We start from the raw sequence: 17,928 nt of genomic DNA, 5'->3' as shown, positions 1-17,928 counted from the left end.
TCTGACCCTGGACAATTGGCTTAGACTTTGGTATTCTGGTTTCCTTATCTACTGAGTGAGCCAATCATTACCATTTCATCCGTTATAACTGAAATGAGTTAAAAGTTTCAAACAAGCAATAAAGTAGTTATGAGGAACCATGGAACCAGACTGGTCACCCCACCCTGACCACACCCCCTTTCTGGACAGGTGACCTTGCAGGAAATTCATCTTCCCCCTTCATAGTGGAGGAAAGGAGAGAGGTGGTTTAACTGGTCGAAATTTTGTTACATCGTCAACAACTCAGGGGAAACAAACATCCATACACCTGTCCTAAAATGCCCAGAGGTAGAATGCAGTGACAGCTGTTTGCCGCGTTGTTGCATAGTAATTTAGGATGGGTAGTGAATTGAGATAGACAGGATATGATTCATCTCCCTGGTGTTCAGTTAGAATAGAACAGACCATAATTGGGGTGTTTGGCTCTTTTTGCCTTAATATGAGTGACCACGAAGTCAATAAGCCATTAGTAAGATTCTGCTATGTTCTAAGTGCTACACTGCTGATCCTTGGGCATGTAAAGAAAGGCTAAAGAGTCCCTGCTCTCAAGGAACTCACAGTGAAATGAGGAAGACAAAATACACAAACAACTATGCGCAAATGGTATAAACAGGATAAACTGGAAATAACAAACAGGGAAGGCATTAGGATTGAGGGGAATCAGGAAATGCTTCTGGTAGAACATGGCATTTTAGCTGGAGCTTGAAGGAAGCCAGGAGGCAGGGATGAGGGAGAGGATTCCAAGCATGGGGGATAGGCAAGGAAAATGCCTGGAGTTAGGAGCTGGGGTGTCATGTGTGAGGAAGAGTAAGGAGGTCTATGAGATTAGGTCACAGTACATGGGGATGAGTAAGGTATAAGAAAACTAGATGGGGGGGGGGGGTTATGGAGGATTCTGAATGCCAAACTCAATTTTATATTTGATCCTGGAGGTGATAGGGGAAGCCACTGCAACTTTAATTGAGAGGTGCCAGACCAGGTCAGACCTATGCTTTTGGATGATTAATTTGTTAACTGTGTGGAGGATGGTTTAGAGCAGGGAGAGATTTGTGGCAGGAAGACCAAACAGCAGGCTATTGCATTACGCCAAGTATGAGGTGATAAGGTCCCTGAAGCAAGGTGCTGAAGTGTCAGAGAAGAGAATACAGATGAGATGTTATGAAGGTATAAACGGCAGGACTTAACAACTGATTGGATATGGGGAAGAGAGAGGGAGGAGTCAAGGGTGACACTTAACTTATGGGCCTGGGTGACAGGACATTGATACCCTTGACACGTAATAGGGAATTTAGAAGAAGAGAATGTTTGGTAGGAAAGAGAATGAGTTCAGTTTCAGATTCAGTTAAAGAGGTCTACAATGCAGGAGATGTGAGACTGGAGGTCAGGATAGAGGATAAGTAGATCTGAGAATCATCAGCATGAAGGTGATAATTCAGTCCATGGAAGCTGATAAGATCACCAGTGAAACAGTATAGGAGAAGAGAAGAGGGCCCAGGACAGAGGATGGGAGAACATCTTCAGTTAGTGGACGTGACCTGCATGAAAAACCAGCAAAGGAGACTGGAAGAGAACCAGGAGACAGTGTCACAAAAACCCAGAGAGAAGACAGTGCCAAGGAGAAGAGGGTCATCAAAAGTATCAGAAGCTGCAGAGAGATCCAGAAGGATGAGGATTGGAAAAAGGTCATCAGACTGGGCAGTTAAGAGATGATTGGTAAATTCGCTGAGGGCAGTTTCGGTTGCATAATGAGTGGAGAAGTGAAGGAGCTCTGCCCCAGTGGAGGCCACCTCTGGCCAGTGGAGGCCATTGTAAATGGCATCTCAAGGAGCTAACCATGAAAGGGAGAGAGAAGGGATTATAGCTGTCAGAGAGAAATGGATCAAGTGAGGGTTTTTTGAAGATGAGGGAGACATATTCCTGTTTGTATTCAGTAGGGAAGCAGCCAGCAGACAAGGATTGATTGAACATAAGTGAGAATGATAAAGGGACAGTCTGCAGGAGAAGATGAGACAACGGTATCCCTTGTGCATGGAGACGGGTTTGCCTTGGTAAGAAGGAGCACCTCTTCGTGTGAGATAGGATGAAGGAAGACAGCTGAGTAATGTGAAATGATGAGGAGAGAATAGTAGTTCTTGGCAAATGGCTTCATTTCTTTCAATGGAATATGAAGAACAGTTCTCAGCTGAGAGGATGGGAGGAGCTAGGAGAAGTCTGAAGAAGGATGAAAAAGTTTAGAAAAGCCACTGTGGTGAATGAGTCAATTATCACCTTACTATATTGAGGGACCAGTTGAGACTCTGTAACATAATTTTGCAGTGAGCCCACTCAGCATGGTTTTATTATTTTCTCCAGCTTCGTTCAGCAGCACATGTTTAGGGGTAAAGCAACGGATGGTGGGAGTAATCGAAGGCAGAAGGAGGGGAAATTCAGCCACAGGGTAAGGGGGAGAGGGACTCAGAGAACAATACAGTACAGCATTGAACTGGTTCACCCAGGGTCCAGTTGGGGAAGGAAGGAGTGTAGAACTAGTAGAGAGGTGATGGCCTGGGGAAGAACTAAGGGCCTGAAGGAATGAAGAACAGGGTGCTGCAAAGCAGAAGGAGAGATGGCATGACAACAGACTGTGACCAGATAAGAGAATTTTAAGAGTTCATGAATATGGAAGTAGTCCATCTGATGGTGATAGCAAGATCATTTCCTTATAGGATCATTTTTGTGTGTATCTGATGTGAGGAAGGAAGGAAACAAATATTCATTAAGCATCTACTGTGCCAGGCACTGTGCTCAGTGCTTTACAATTAGTACCCTGGGAAGTAGGTGCTGTTATTATCCCCATTTTATAGTTAAGAATGCTGAGGCAGACAAAAGTTAATTGAATTGCCCAAGGTCACACAGTAAGTATCTGAGGCTGGATTTGAATTCAGGTCTTGACTCCCAGGCCCAGCATTCTATCCATTGAGCAACCTTGGAATAAGTCATGGGAAATGAGTAAGTTGAGGAACTGGAAGGTTAGGATGTTTAAGAGTAACAGTAAGAATGTTGAAGTCCCCTGCTATGAGGGCAGGAGTTGAGGAGGAAAGACTGTGAGCCAGATACGGATCTTATTGATGAAAAAAGGGGAATGTCCTGGAGGTCAGTAGGCAACAGCAGGTAGAATTTTTATTGGATGGTGGACACAGATTGAGGGAACCTCAAAAGAGGAGAAGTTACTGAATGATAGTGGCAAACTGTGAGCTTGGAAATGGCTGTGGGGAACAAGGAGTATTCTAATAACCTCACCTCAACTAATGAGTTGGGGGAATGAATGGAAAGTGCTGCCAGTATTAGACAAGATTTCCAGGGATGCTTGTGATTTCAAATGAGAGCCAGAGCTAAGTGAGTGTAAGAAGATGGAAGAGGGGGCCTGGAAAAGATTTAAGGTCAAAGAAAATCTTGAGACTTACTTCATTTGCTAGAAAAAAAAATAAAGCAAACATCATTCTGATGACCAGGAGGGCTGGTCATGTAATATGGATGTGAGGGCAAGAATTAACAATATCTATGGAAAGACATAGAAGGAGATCTCCAATTTATTGGAAAACCCTCTTTAGAGGATTTATTGAAAAACATAACTAAGAGTTTATGGGATGAGAATGCCTAGAGACAGGGTAGTCTGTACTGGTGGAGGGAAAGAAAATTCACACTGATGCTTTCATGGATCTATTAAAGAATATGGCTGGATCACAGATTTGGAACCCCAGGGCACCTTTGAGGTCACTGAGTCCAATCACCTGAGAAGGATCATTGTGCCCGAGAAGCAGCCTGGTGTAGTGAATAGGACCCTGGACTCGGGGTTAAGGTAACCAGGATTCACTTCCCTTCTTGGATATTGATTAGCTGTGTAATCTGGCTTACCCTCTCAAATGTCAAATTTGGGAGTTGAACTCAATAGCCTCCTAGGTCTCTTTTGGCTCCAAATCTGTGATCTCTCATTTTATAGATGAGGAAACTGAGGCCTGGATTGCTGAAAGGATTTTGGTTAAGACACACAAGTAGTAGTAAATAGACCTGAGAATTGAACCCAGACCCTCTAAATCCAAATGCAGCACAGTTTCCACAGCACCACAAGTATTTTCCTTCAAAGCAGTCACTCTGGGAGACTTTTTAGAGACAGGAAAAAACAATGGGTTAGAATCAGAACAAGACTGGTTTTCTTGTGGGGAGTGAAAGGAACTGGCCAACTAGGGTCAACAAGTCAGAACCTACTCACTTTTGCCACCCACTGTCTGTGTGACCTTAGTAAAGTCTCTGTATTTGTTACTTTCCTCATCTGCTAGTCTCATTCCCAGCACACAACAGGTACTTAATAAATTGATTATTGAATTAAATTCTGTGAAATTTGTGTTCTGCAAAGTAACTCACTTGGGGGGGGGGCTATGTAGCTATTTCAGTGTTGCTGCCATTTATTAAAAAGAAACAAAGAAACATTTTGGGAACTCCTTAAGAATGGCTTTCAGAATCAATCAACAACCATTTACTTATTAGACATCTACTGTGTGCTAGACACTGCCAAACGCTGGAAATACAAAAACGAAAGTGAAACAGTTCTTGCCATCCTGAAACTTCCATTCCAATGGTGAGACAGTAGACACACAGGTAAGAATACATACAAGATGAGTACCAGGTAATTTTGAGGGGATGGCCCTTAGTAGCTGGGCGTCATGGTATCAAAGTCCATAAAGTCAAAAGCTGAGCCAGGAAGAGTTGAAAGCTGGTGGACTTGGACCCCTCCCCAAAATGGAGGCCACTGACTCACCAGTAACTCACCAGTGGGAAAAGAGGGTCAGTGTAAAGGACAGATATTCCAGAGTAAGAAAGATCCAAGGACAGATGGATGTTCTAGAGTGAGGAGGCACCAGATGTTGAGGAGGGGGTACCTTCCAGGCATGGAGTACAAAGGCTTAGAGATGGGAGATGGGAGACAGAGTAGCCTGTGTGAGTCACAGGGCATAGATTTAGTTGAGTGCCCCCTCCCAGCTACCAAGATAAAACCTGTTCACTTATAGTCACACCTAAATAATCCCCAGTCTGATTCATCCAGTTGACTTTTCAAGAATTAAATGCACCCTCATAGAAAATAAAGATTTGTCCCCTCCTTTGTCCTCCCTTTTTTGAGGACCCTCAAAAGAATGTGCCATCTGCTTTGAAAGCAATTCTAAAGCAGTTTAAGTCAGTACAGTATCATTGGCTGGGGAAAACATGTCTGTAGTAGGTGAGATTTGAGTGGGGTCTTAAAGAATGAATAGGATCTTAAGTAGATTCAATCATTTTCTGAGGGCAGAAGTCAAACACTAGAATAGACTACTGGGAAGGCTGGCAAACCTCCTTCCCCAAAAGTTTTTAAGAAAGAAATCGACTTGTGGCCAAAGTTTATGTGGTCCTGCTTTGGAGAGCTCTTCTATGTTAGGAAAGTGACCAGCAGACATCTTCCCTGGCTTCTCTCACATCCCAGATAAAATTCAACCTTCCACAAGATAATTTCCGGATGCCTTTTAATTCTAGTGCCTTCTATCGATTTATCTCCTATTTATCCTGTCTTTAGCTTGTTAGTGCACAGTTGTTTGCATATTGTCGACCCCATTAGAAGTATGAACTCTGGGGTGGCTGGGTGGTGCAGTGAATGTGCACTGGCTCTGGAGTCAGGAGGACCTGAGTTCAAATCCAGCCTCAGACACTTGACACACTAGCCATGTGACTTTGGGCAAGTCACTTAACCCCAACTGCTCTCCAAAAAGAAAAAAAAAGAATTATGAACTCTTTAAGGCAGGAACTGGTTTTTCCCTTTCTTTGTACTCCCATTGCTTATCATGGCACCTGACACATAGTAGGTGCTTAATAAATGCTTATTGACTGTCAAAATAAAGAAATATGCAGATAACTTTGGCCAAAGAATAGCCAAGCTGATGGAAACTCTCTCATCTGTAGAGGTGAACCTAACAGGAATCTCAAAGCAGCAAGTGTCATGTTGAAAATACCAGACACTTCCTTCTCAGGGGTGGATTTCACCTCTCTACTGTATCTATGCATATGTGACAACGTATTAGGTGCACATCTATAATTATTCACAGGAATAGAATGTATGAGGCAGGATTGACTGATGCATTGTTTCTTCAAGGTCACTTAAGACAACAGAACCCTCCCTACTAACCTTTGTTCCTTTTGTCATTGTTGTTGTTTTCAAGGCACCCAAATCTATTTTTCCCACTGTTATCTATGTTTTTAATACATCTATTTAGTCTTTTTTTAAAATAGAGTTGACTGAATTTGTCAGTTATGGAAGGCAGCTGGTAGCCTAGTGGATAGAACATTGGACATGGAGTCAGGAAAACTAAATTCAAATCTAGTCTCAGACATTTCCTAGCAGTGTGACCCTGGGCAAGTCACTTAACCTCTGATTGCCTGACAAAATGGATCTACTGGAGAAGGAAATGGCAAACCATTCTAGTATCTTTGCCAAAAAAACCTCAAAGGGAGTCACAAAAAATCAGACATTTCAATGGTTCAAAAAACCATTGAAAAGTAAGAGGTTTCTTTGCTGTGCCCAGGACACTTGCTCTTAGGTTTCCCAACTTGTCATATGTCCTTTTCCTTGGGGGAGAGGGAGGGAATTAGGGGGAAGGGTCAACCTGTATTTTCAACCTGTGTCAACCTGTAGGGAACTCCCAGTAAGAAAAATTCCTGCCCTCCAATTTACATGAGAAATTTCCTGGGTCACCAAAAGGTTAAATGACTTGCCAAGGGTCACCCAGCTCAGATGTGTCAGAGACAAGACTTAGGCTGAGATCTTCTTGACTCAGTGTCCAACACTCTACGGTCTACACACACTGTGTCACGTATTTTTCATAAACAGTCAGCAAGATCTTAATGTCCATCTCCTTACAAGCAGAAGGACTGTGTCTCTGAATAGTTAGCATTCCAGAAATGACCTCAGGTGGTGACACAGAGATGCTGGCATGGTGTGTAACCCCAGAGGCCCCCTTCCTGAATTACTTCTAGGAAAGGTATTCCAAAGGTTTTAGTGCAGTTTTGAGTTACTAAAACTTAAAGGCTTAAGTTAAAGCTAAAATCCTACCTGGGAGGCAGGGGCTATTACTATCTCCAATTTTCTAATTAAGGAAACCAAGACAGAGATAAAGTGACTTTCCTTACAACATCACCAAGAGGTAGCAGAAGTAGGATCATCCGTATTTCACAGTGAGGAACTAGAGATTGTGACTTAGCCAATGTCATGCCACTAATAGGTGGCAGAAACTGAAGTAGTTAAAAACTTTACACTAAGATTTTTGGGACACCCTGTATCTCAACTAATATTCCATTCTATTCAAATGACTATTATAAAATTAGTCCTGGAGAGGCAAGGATGGGAGGTGGTATTAATGCTGCTAAATAAAGGCTTTCAACGTGGAAAATAGAAGAAAGAATCAAATGGAAATCAGGAGACCAAAGTTCTCACTTCAAGCTTCTCCCCAACTTCCCATTTATAATTCTGGACAAGTTGTTATTCCTCAGGCATTGAGGAAAACAGTGGATAGAGCTGGACCTGGAACCAGACCTGAGTTCAAATCTAGCCTTAGATACTTACTAGCTTTGTGACCCTGGGCAAATCACTTACTCTCTGTCTGCCTCAGCTTCCTCAATTATAAAATGGGAATAAAAATAGCACTTACCTCCCAGGGTTGTTGTGAGAATCATAGGATTTCCTCTTCAGTAAAATGGGAACATTTATAAAGCACTTTAAGTTTTGCAAAGCATTTTTCACCAATGAAGTAAGTAGGTTAGGTAGGTAAGTAAGTAGTAGAAACACTCTCATCCCTATCAATGATGAAGTAGTCATGAGAAGATTGTGACTTGACCAAGGTCATGCAGTTAATAAGCAATGCAAACCAGGGCTCCAATCCACACCTGACTCTGCTTTCCTATAGCTGCCTACCTCAAAGGGTTGTCATGAAGTTTAAATGAGATACCACATGAAAGTACTAACCCCAATGGGAAAGCACTTTCATAAATGTAAGCCATTATTATCATCAAGAAAATTCTTTGCCTACCATTTCCTCTTCTGTCCCTCCATCCACTCCATTTCCCCTTAGAAGAAATGGTGAGGATGAGTGAGAGAAGAGTGTAACTCTGAGTCCCAAAGCCCACTGGAATGGGATTCTCTTTATTGGTAGAGATCAATATCCCAGGAGAGAGGATGTGACTTGGCCAGCTCTTTGATTTTTCTTCAAGTTTTCTTAGTCAATTCAGGCACTTCTAGCTTCTAACTTTAAGATGGAAGATGCAGCCCCATTAAAGTTTGCTAAAGCAAAAGACACTGAGAAGGAAGTGACATGAGAGGAGCTGTCTCTAGAGTCAGGTTGTTCCACTAGAGATTTGGGGGAATTTCCCCTAATTTTCAAGAAGGAATGTTCTTCAGTGAGGTCTAATACTTCATTTTCCAAGCTGTTAATTCTCTTTCCATGTCCTTCTTCCATAGCCTTCATTTAGTTTTTTTAATCTTTTTTCTCTTAAAAAAACCAATTCATATACTAGTGTATTGCTGGTGGAGTTGTGAACTGATCCAACATTTCTGGAGAGCAATCTGGTATTATGCCCAAAGGGCTATAAATAATTTCATACCCTTTGACCCAGCAATACCACTTATAGGGTTATATCCCAAAGAGATCATAGAAGTGGGAGGAAGACCCATATGTACAAAAATATTTATAACAGCTCTTTTTTGTGGTGACAAAGAATTGGAAATTAAGGGGGTGCCCATCGATTGGGGAATGGCTGAACAAGTTGTGGTATATGCATGTAATGGAATACTTTTGTGCTATAATAAACAAGGAGCAGATGGACTTCATATTTACCTGGAGAGGCTTATACGAACTGATGCTGAGTGAGAAGAGCAGAAACAGGAAAAATTTGTACACAATTACAGACACAACTTATGTGTGATGACTAACTTTGATAGACTGGACTCTTCTCAGCAATGCAGTGATATAAGTCAATCCCAAAAGACTCATGATGGAGATGTCTACATCCAGAGAAAGAACTAGAAAGAACTGAGTTTGAATCCAGATTGAAGCAAACTACCTGATATTTTTCTTTTTCTTGTTTGATTTTATTTCCTCTTTACCATTTTTCATTCCATCTGATACAATCCGTCTTTATAACCTGACTAATGTCTAATGTGAAAGTATTTGCAGATCCTATACTTGATTGTATGCCACCATGGGGAGAGGGCACGGGGAGGGGGGGACAGAATTTGAAACTCAAGGAATTGTGGAATTGAATCTTGTAAACTAAAAGTAAACAAACAAATTAATTTTAAAAATATGCAAGAAAAAAAACAATCCATGCCTGATTTTGCTTTTTAACTCTTCTAGGAATTTTTGCTGGGCTTGTGTACAATCTATATTTTTCCTGGATGCTTTGCTTATAGATATTTTGGAATCATTCTCTTTTGTGTTTGTGTCTTGAGTGTCCCTATCACTATAGTAGCTCTTTATGGTCAGGTTCTTTTTTGTTATTGACTCATTTTTCCTGACTTTGTCACTTCTTGACTTCAGCTTTATATTAATAATGGGCTCTGCACATTAGGGTTTGGGGGTGGGGGCAGCATGGCCTGAGCTTCTGATCTTTTATGTCCTTCTCAACTCAGTCTGTGGGGATGTAAGTTTTTCAGTGCTCCCAGAGGTGTATAGTTAAAGGAGAAGTCTGCTGACTGTCCTTCTAGTATGAGTTCTGCAAGTTCCTGACCCATGTTTGGCTCTGTCAGCATGTCTTTGTTTGGGACTTTCAGTAGCCTGCTGCTGGACTCAGCCTCTATTACCCTGCTGGGAGACTGCAGGTTCTGTTGGCTCCCCTTTGGTCTGAGACTCTTGCCCTGGTTATTCCACTGTGGGCTTTTACTGGGCTAAAGGCTAGAACTAAGTGTCTGTTTTGCTTCTGGGATCAGGGTCACAGAGCTATATTTCTAGAACTTGTTCTTTGCACAGTATACAGATAGGACCCACACTTGTAACCACCCCTCTCCATCCTGGATCTGTGATCTGGAACTGGGTAATAGGTGATAGAGTTGACAAATGGCCCCTCTTCCTGCACCCAGCTAACTAGTTCAGGGATCCCCTGGGTTCTTTCTGCCCCACTGTTTCATAATCTAGTGTTTTGTCTCAGTCTTCTTTACATCCTTGGGCACTGGAATGCTCCCCACCCCAGCTCTTCTCCCCAGTGTCTGAAGACATCTCTGTTTCCCTATGCTGCACTGGGCCAGAAAAATGACTCAATGTGGATTTTTCTTGGCTTTTCTAATCAGAATTCAGACTGATGTGCATTTGATTTTGCTGTGGAGAAGGCATACTTGGTGAACTAAGCAAAAATATTTCCTCTCAATCTTCCATCTTGATTCTGCCCTCCCATATTTAATTCTGATATTTCATTATCTGTGGTCCTTTTAATTATATTGTGGTTACCCTGTTTGTCTCTGTTGACTGTATCTATATCTGCTACAATCTTATCTGAAATGATCATGTTCATAGCTCTTGCTTTTTTTGGATTGCACGTTTAGTTTAACTTTTTGCAATATCTATTCTCATTTGATTTTATCTACCTGTGAGCTAAGTAGGAACATTTCTATGTTATCCATAAGAAAAATGATACTCAGCACAGCTAGATGGCATAGTAAATAGAGTACCCATCCTGGAGTCAGGAGGACCCAAGTTCAAATTTGGCCTCAAACACTTAACACACACACACACACACACACACACACACACACAAAACTAGCTGTGTGACCTTGGGCAAGTCACTTAACCCCAATTGCCCTAACCCCTTTCCCTCTCCAAAAAAAAAAAAAAAGCAAAATGATACTCTGTTTGACTAAATGGTAGAACCAGAGCCCTAACCTAAGTTTTCTGAATATAAGCACTATTATACAACCCTACCTCTTTAATAATAATCAGTTCACTTTTGTGTAGTACTTTATAATAATAATTATTATTGTTATTAATAGCTAAAATTACTATGCTAAGTACTTTACAATGATTATCTCATTTGATCCTCATAACAAATGTGGGAGGTAGGATCTATTTACAGATGAGGAAACTGAGGCAAACTGATGTTAACTTGCCCAGGGTCACATATCTTGGAAATCTCTAAGGTCAGATTTGAACTTGAAGACTTGAGTCTTCCTGACTCTAGGTCCAGCACCTTATCCATGGCACCACCCAGATACCTCATTATCTTGCATAACCTTATTTGATCCTCACAGTAACTCTGTGAAACAAGATTAATATCAGCCCCATTTTGTAGATTAAGAAACCAACATTCAGAGAGATTAAATAATTTTAAAACCATCCAGTTTGTAACTGGCAGATCTGAGATTCCAATCTGGTCAGTTCTTTGTCAAGCGAATCGACGTTAGCAGACATGAGAATAACTTACTGTAGAAAGCAGGACCACCACTCTTAGGCTGGGGAAGTAGGGCCGGTAGTAACTTAGTTGTGGTAAATCTCACACTCTGGTCTCAGTCTGTGATACCCATGCAACAAGGCAGTACTGGAAAGGACTAAATCTATAAGGAACCTGTCATTGAGGGATTTGGCCAACGGGTGGCAGCAGCATCATGGTTCATGTACTACTGGGATACCTGTTTGTGCAGTCCTATACTATATATCCTGGCTCATGTCCAGTAGTCCTGATGAATTTCTGGTCACTGGACCCAGATGGCTCTGGAGGAGAAAGCGGGGCTGGTGACCTTGCACAGCCCTCCCTCCCTCAAATCAAAGTGAATTTAAAGTCACGTCAACAATTCCCTGATATCAGGGTCTTCTGAAAACAAAGGACAAACTCAACTTACATTGTAGAGGGTCTAAGCAGGGATAGAAACATTCTGACAGCAAGGTACTATCATAAGGATTTCTCAGTCTGCTTGGTTCAAATGTAATTCCTTCCCAGTTCATTTTTAATCTCCATTCTCAATTCAGTTATATATTCATGGTTGGTATATGTGATCTGGGGCAAGTACAGTATTGTGTTTAATGGGGAAGAGGGTGTAGAGGGGAGTTAGGAGTGGGAAAAGAAGACGGGAGAAAGGCAAGAAACATTTATCAAGTAGCCACTCTGTGCCAGGCACTATGCTAAGAGTTTTACAAATATTATCTCATTTGATCTTCACAACAACCCTATGAGGAACTAAGAACTATCTGTGTTCTGTACACATTGACAGATTTCTGATGCTACCACTGATGGAAATCACAGGAAAGGGGATAAAACCTAAGAATAAATGCTAGTTGGTGACTAGGAGAGACCTAGGGCTGGCTCTGTGGCAGTGTCACTACTGAATGACTTACTGCTTGTTGGGTTGTTGGAGAAGAGATTTCTGTTCAGGTGTGAGTTGGGATAGAGTAGCTCAGGTTTCTTCCAATTTGGGGACTCTATAATTCTACTTACTGTCTGTGACAGAAAGGAGCAGGGTTGGGATGACAAGAGAACAAACAGATTCAGGAAAATCTGAATCAATCAATTTATCAGGCATTTATTAAGCACCTGCCAGGTACCAGGTGAGACAAAAATAAAGTTTCTCAGAGAGTTTGCATTCTATGGAGAAGAAGCTGATGATCATACATAAAGTTTTTGCAGTAAATTAGACAACTATATGCCAAAGGCTGGTCCAGTTAAACCTCTTGGGGATGGTCTTATTAGACCTAGGAGCTCCTCTTTCAGCAGTCTCAAGGAACAGAAAATCGCTGGTCCCAAGCACAATGAGACCGGATTGGTTTTTGTACTTCCTCTGTTGTAATACTACAGAGCCCCAGGGGCTCGATAGAATAGCTAGCTGAATTCCTCAGGAAATTTCCAGCTGATCTAGCGTCTCTGAAGACTCCCTAAACAAGTGGTATGACCTAAGCCGCTCCAGGAGGTGATCTCTTTCAAGGGAGTCTCAGATTGCACCCAATTACCCATGCATACAAAAAACTTGGCGCAATTTGGACTGCCCTCAGAAAAACGATAAATTGAATGTAGTACAACTCACTGCTCCATGATGACCAGTAGATTCAGGTCAAGGAGCACAGCAGAGAAGAATTAGGCTGTAGTGGACCAGGGAGAGAATGAGCTTCCTTAGATGGATGCCATGTCTTGAAACAAGAGTAAAAATCTAATAAACCCAGACCTGATATTCTGATTCTTTTTTTTTTTTGGAGGGCAACTGGGGTTAAGTGACTTGCCCAAGGTCACACGGCTATTTTTTGTGTTAATCATCTGAGGCTGGATCCGAACCCAGGTCCTCCTGACTCCAGGGCCAGTGCTCTATTCACTGTACCACCTAGCCACCCCTGATATTCTGAAGATCAAAAGCAAGGAGCTCGAGTGAATCCCTGACCCAGATGGGCAGCCTAGAATTGTACATCAGTCAATTCTCACCAATGAGAAGTTCCCACTCAGCTTTCTGTCTGGTGTCCCAAATTACTGTCGGGTTAGAAATAGGGTTCAGTCTAGAACCTGCGCCTTCCTCTGGCCCTGCTTCTGAAGTGGACCCAAGGACCTGGAATTTTTCATGTAACCTGAGACTTCTTTGAGTTTGGCTTTGACATTGTATTTCATGGGCTAGAATTCCAGGCCCAAAAAAGAGTAAAGAATAGAATGTGAGATGCAGACCTAGTGAGCAAGACATATTGGATGCAACCAAATAGCTTTTATATTCATGTCTTTCATTATAGGATCCAGCCAGAGCTCTCCCAGGGGAGCCATTAGTAGTCATTATTAGACTTGTTACTGTTTAGTCATTTTTAAGTCATGTCCAACTCTCCATGACCCCTTTTGGGATTTTCTTGACAAAGATACTGGAGTGATTTGCCATTTCCTTCTCCAACTCATTTTACAGATGAGGAAATTGAGGCAAACTGAGGATCAAGTTATTTGCCCAGGGTCTTTGGTTAGCTTATCCCTATCCCTCGAGTTAACTAAGAGTAGTGAGAACTGAACCGTAAAGGTAAACAATTTCTACACTTCCTCCCCCCAAAATAAATGAGTGATTTTAATATTTTGATTTTATTGATTATTCATTTTAGTTATTTTAATATTTATTTATAAACTAGTTATTTCCTGAACTCCACATGCCATCTTTCACTTCCATTCATTACAAGAACTCAGGTATCTACCATGTACTGGGCGCTGTGCTAGCTAAAGGAGATTTTTATCTAACAAAAATGAAATAAACTCTCCCCCCCACCCTCCAGGAGCTTCATTCTGTTGGAGGAAAACAACAAATATGTAAGTAGAAAAGTTAAATACAAAATAATGTCTAGGGGGAAGTTACTTGCAGGGGAAAATATCATATGAAAATCTCATGTAAGTCATGGTGCTGAAGATGAATTTTTTTTTTTGCTTTTTGGAGGGCAATTGGGGTTAAGTGACTTGCCCAAGGTCACAAGGCTAGTTTTTGTGTTAAGTGTCTGAGGCTGAATTTGAACTCAAGTCCTCCTGACTCCTGCTGCTCTATTCACTGTACCACCTAGCCACCCTGAAGATGGATTTTGAAGGAAGCTAAGGATTCTTTTTTTTTTTTTTTGCTTTTTTGGAGGGCAATTGGGGTTAAATGACTTTCCCAAGGTCACAGTCTAGTTTTTGTGCTAAGTGTCTGAGGCCAGATTTGAACTCAGGTCCTCCTGACTCCAGGGCCGGTGCTCTATTCACTGTGCCACCTAGCCATCCCAAAGCTAAGGATTCTTTGAAGAAGAGGTGAGCAGGGAGTACCTTCAAGGCACCATGATAGAGCCAGAACTCCTCCAAGCCCAGAAGCTTTCCCCTCTTCATCTCTTCCCTTCAGAAACCTCATCCTTCTAGGCTCAGCTTCTGTGCCTGCTTCTCCGCGGAGCTTTCCCTCATCCCTCCAGTTATCATTGTTGTCTCCCTCCTGAGATACTCTCCCAGCATTTTAGTGAATTCTATTCACTGCTTTATTCTTTAGCTTTACATGTTACAGGTGTTTAAACACCTGCACGTCTTAGCCTTCCAATAGACTATAAGGTCTTTGATGTTTCCTTTCAGTAAACCCTTCATTGTTTGATGGCAGGCACCATTTCCATATTTGATTTGTTGTCCATAGTATTGTGCTGTGAACAATCACCCCCCCCCCCCCCCTTCCATCTGTAGTTTCATTGACCTTGTCGTTGTTGTTAATTCAGTTTTGTCAAACACTTCCCAATGCCATTTGGGTTTTATTGGTAAAGATACTGGAGTGGCTTGCTATTTCCTTCTCCAGTTCATTTTGTGGATGAGGAAACTGAAGCAAACAGGGTGACCTGCTCAGGGCCACCCAGCTAGTGAGTGTCTGAGGCCAGAGTTTAAATCAGGAAGATGAGTCTTCCTGACTTCGGGGCTGGTAAGCCATCCACTGTGCCACCTCACTGCCCCTACCCAACTTAGACCCTATCTATTTATCTGTCCTGCTTAGACTCCAATTCCTATGTTGACAAATCTCCTTAAGGTTTCCCCTCAGTCTAAACAGAACACCTCCCTAAAGTGGTAGTGACCACCTTTTCACCAGTCAAGATTTTCTTTGGCTGGCACTCCATTCCACCTTCACCTTCCTTGTGATCTCACCCTTTCAATATTTCATTTATCCTGACGAAATTATCTTTGTTAACTATACTTCTGCCCTGGCACTACATAAACCATGAAGCCACAAGGTATGGTAGAAGACATACTATATTTGGAATCAGAGAGAGGACCTGGGTTTGAATTCAGGAGCTGTAACTTATTACCCTGGATGACCTTGGGCCACAAATACTTATCTGCATGGAAAGGAGGAGATTTGACACCCCCCAACCAAATCAATGGGAATTTAACATGTGTAAACAAAATTGTCTATACCTGGTTATCCTTTTATCTCCAAGGACTCTTCTCTAACTGGGTCAAGAAGGGCACAAGAGATTGACTACTTAAACAAATTCAGGTCTGTAGGGGCCATACAAGCTGTGAGGGGTTCCAGGCCTAGGCATTTCCCTGAGAAGGCAAAGCCTTGTGCCTGGACCAGAGGAGAGCAAGAATGTTACAGTCCACCTTCTCTCCCTCCTCTCACCTTGGACCATGTTATTGGACAATCTGGATGAGCAGCATTCTCTCAGGAGCAGTAAAAGTCCTACTAAGCACTAGCTACACGGGGTCACTCTTCTGTCTCTGGTACAATGGACCACTCAGAGTCAGAACATTCAAACAAACAACACTTTTATTAAAACGCACATTCCAATACCTTCAGGCAGAAGTAGTTCCCAAAGCAGTTAAAAAGTTCAAAAAGATAAAAACTTTTTAAAAATGCAGGTGAAAGGGGCAGCTAGGTGGCACAGTGAATAGAGCACTGGCCCTGGAGTCAAGAGGACCTGAGTTCAAATCCAACCTCAGACACTTAACACAAAAAATTAGCCGTGTGACCTTGGGCAAGTCACTTACCCCTAATTGCCCTCCAAAAAAGCAAAAAAAAAAATGCAGGTCAAGTGATAAAAAGCAGTTGGTAGAGAGGTTCCTTAGGGTCTTTAGAAACTCTCCACCAAAGTCCTAAAGAAACAAAAATGGCCCAAACCCTGCTTTTATAGTCTTTGAACAGAGGGCCCACAGCTGGGTCTCAGATCAGTCTTCCTGGAGGCAAAGTTAGCCCAGACTGCCTCAGGTCTATATTACAACTTCCATGCTCAGAACAGTTCTGGCTGGTGATGTGGGAGTGCAGATGATGGATGGGTAAGTTACAATTCCCCAGTTCCACCAAAATCCTGACCTACCACCAAGGCAAATACGGACATAGATGGCCAACTGAGAGATGAAACAGCAGTGTCACGGAAAGTGACCCTTTCTGCCACAAAGGTTCTGGCTGTGAATTCTACAGAGGCACTGTGCTAGGGAGGCCAGCTGAGAACTACGTCTTAGGGGAATTTTATAAGGACTCTACAAAAGGAGAAGAGGTCTTTTCCCTCCAGGAGTTATGGCTTAAGCCTTTGCTACACGTGTCTTCTTTGTTTATGTCTCACTGTCTTTGTATTTTAAGTCTGACCCCCCTTTCTCCAAGGATTTAGGGTTCACAAAAGAAAAAGTGCACCCCCGATTTGGGTGTGATATTTTGTACCAACTTCTTTTACTTTATCTGCTTAGTAAATATCTTTTATAAAAGCTCATTTAGTCTAATAGTCAATTGGGATAGTATACCACTGGGGGCTTGTGAACTACAGCACTAGAAACTCCAGCCCCTCATTGTTAACTGAGAGGAGAAATTGTCTACTGACCCTTTGGGGACCCCAACCCTCCAGTGTCTTAGAGGGAGTGTAAAATGAGGAGATTGAACTAGATATAGTCTGCCAGCTCTAAGCCTATGATGCCAAGACCTCTGGCCAAGATCACTTCTGTTTTTTTTTCCTTTTCTTTTTGGCCAAATTTTATGTCTTTTAAAATTTTATATTTATTTCTTTTTAGCATTCATGTTTTTAAAGTTTGAATTCCAAATTCTCTCCCTCCTTCCAGCCTCCTCCCCTCCCCACTGGTTGAGAAGGCAAGCAATATACCAATTATACATGTGAAATCTTGCAAAGCCTATTTCTACCTTAGCCATTTTGCAAACAAACAACAACAAAAAAACCCCAAGAAAAATAAAGTGAAAAAATTCTACTTCAATTAAGGTAATTGCTTCTTAAGAAGTCTAGGCTCTTTTCCCTTCTGAACACTTCTGCATACAGCTTGGCCAGAGCAGTTTTTGAATACAGTAGTACAAGGCTTTCCTACCAGAGGCCCTAGGGACATCAGATTTGTTCTAGAGGAATTAAGTTCTTTACTGCAACCTTAGCCCCCCCCCCCCCCCCCCCCCCCCCCCCCCCCCCCCCCCCC

This window comes from Petaurus breviceps, unplaced genomic scaffold, assembly GCF_028583685.1.
Source record: "Petaurus breviceps papuanus isolate PSGF00001 unplaced genomic scaffold, PetGlider_PUasm1.0 91041, whole genome shotgun sequence".
NCBI classification, from domain to species: domain Eukaryota; kingdom Metazoa; phylum Chordata; class Mammalia; order Diprotodontia; family Petauridae; genus Petaurus; species Petaurus breviceps.
This window is presented reverse-complemented; position numbering follows the sequence as displayed.